General features: G+C 38.2%; 1 non-coding gene across 1 annotated transcript; it reads left to right on the top strand.

Moving 5' to 3' along the window:
* The first annotated feature begins 242 nt into the window (after nt 1–242).
* TRNAT-AGU (transfer RNA threonine (anticodon AGU)) lies at nt 243–316 on the top strand. The gene has a single exon. It is a non-coding gene; the product is annotated as a tRNA-Thr (tRNA).
* Nucleotides 317–1,763: the final 1,447 nt, after the last annotated feature.

The raw sequence follows: 1,763 nt of genomic DNA, 5'->3' as shown, positions 1-1,763 counted from the left end.
CGAGAAAACTACTTACTTTCTATTTTGGTCTCGAAGTTTGAATAAGGTTATGTAAACAATTAATCGACATTAGGATGCCACATCAATATACGATTACTATGTCAATATCATCATTAAGTTTATGTAAATCAATTGTTACATTTCACATTTATCTTATCATCAAAACACGTGTTCTTTGTTATAATACGTGTACACTCCGGAAGCCACGATACTTATACCGATATTTCGCACGCTTGAACATCGGCGCCGTGGCTTAGTTGGTTAAAGCGCCTGTCTAGTAAACAGGAGATCACGAGTTCGAATCTCGTCGGGGCCTTGTGGAACTCTATAGATGAGTTTTTTGCTTTTTGTTTTAATAAAATTGATTATTGACTAAAATTTTACAAAAATGTTGTTTTTTTTTATTTCTTATTTAATGGAACCAACATTACAATTTCTTTTAACACGGTTTTTTTCAGTATTAAAGACTAATATTTCCAACTCAATTAACCTATTAAGGGCCAGCAGCGTACAATTTTTTTTTACTACGTAACATAAGTAGGTATGTACGTCAAAGCATATTATAGTTGAGGTTGAATTTTTGCTATTGACTTAGCTGGTTTAAAGTTTGAAGCTAATGACCGCCTTGTGCTAGCTGGATTGATAGAAATACGGAACAAGAGTAGGTAAATTTTAGTGTTATATTTACACTAGCTTTTGCCCGCGGCTCCGCCCGCGTGGTATTCGGTTATCGCGCGCTGTTCCCTCAGGAACTATACATTTTTCCGGGATAAAAAGTAGCCTATGTCACTCACTCTCGGGCCCATAAACTATATCTATGCCAAAAACCAGGTCGATCCGTCGCTCCGTTACGGCGTGAAAGACGGACAAACACACAAACATACAAACACACTTTCGCATTTATAAGTTTAGTATGGATACGGTTCGTGATACAGTCCCGTGGCAGACTTTTTTAATATATTAACAATGATCGACCAAAACTGCTCCTAACAATCGTAGATGAAATCTAGTTGCCCCGTACTCGTTCCAATACGTGTGCGGTATACACAGATTACCCCCTCGCGGTATACTAACAATACTATCAGCTGTAAATATAAAATAAGACATCAATACAGCGCGCTGCAAACGACTTCGGACACGCAACGTGGTATCGGGATACCCTATTTATTTGCTTGTAACAGTTCAATAGGGGGTTCTACTTGCTTAATATTTAGGTATGTGTACGTAGGTATTAGTTCACTTTAGTGGCGTGCAGTTATCCTGAACGTAGGACCGGCTGAAGAACATAGCTAAATGTTATTAAACTAAAAAGGGTGAAGAAAAAATTTATTCATTTATTGAATCAGGTGTTACTTTGCGGAGGTCCATAACAATGAACTAAAAGAATTTCCTTGCTCACCCGCGACCTTACGATACCGCGATCATTGTGGAGGTGGAGGAACTGCATGAACACGCATATTTGCATAAGCTTAGCTATCGTAAGGTCGCGGGTGAGCAAGGAAATTCTTTTAGTTCATTGAAGAATTTATTGCAAAAAATCGAGCCATTTACAAAACACCCTGAAAATAATTTTCTAACAGTCTGAAGTCGGTGCCTCAGGACGAGCCAGCTGGAGTGATTGAAGTATGTATAATATTATATAGGTACTTAGCATGTAGGTGAGGTAGACGACTACTGCTGGCTCGTGCTGAGGCACCGACGTCAGACTGGTAAAAAAATATTTTCGTGATATTTTGTATTTAGTCGGCTCAATTAATTTTGTA

This window comes from Choristoneura fumiferana, chromosome 3 (assembly GCF_025370935.1).
Source record: "Choristoneura fumiferana chromosome 3, NRCan_CFum_1, whole genome shotgun sequence".
Classification (NCBI taxonomy): domain Eukaryota; kingdom Metazoa; phylum Arthropoda; class Insecta; order Lepidoptera; family Tortricidae; genus Choristoneura; species Choristoneura fumiferana.
Note: the sequence above shows the minus strand (reverse complement) of the source record. Positions and strands in the feature narration are given on the sequence as shown.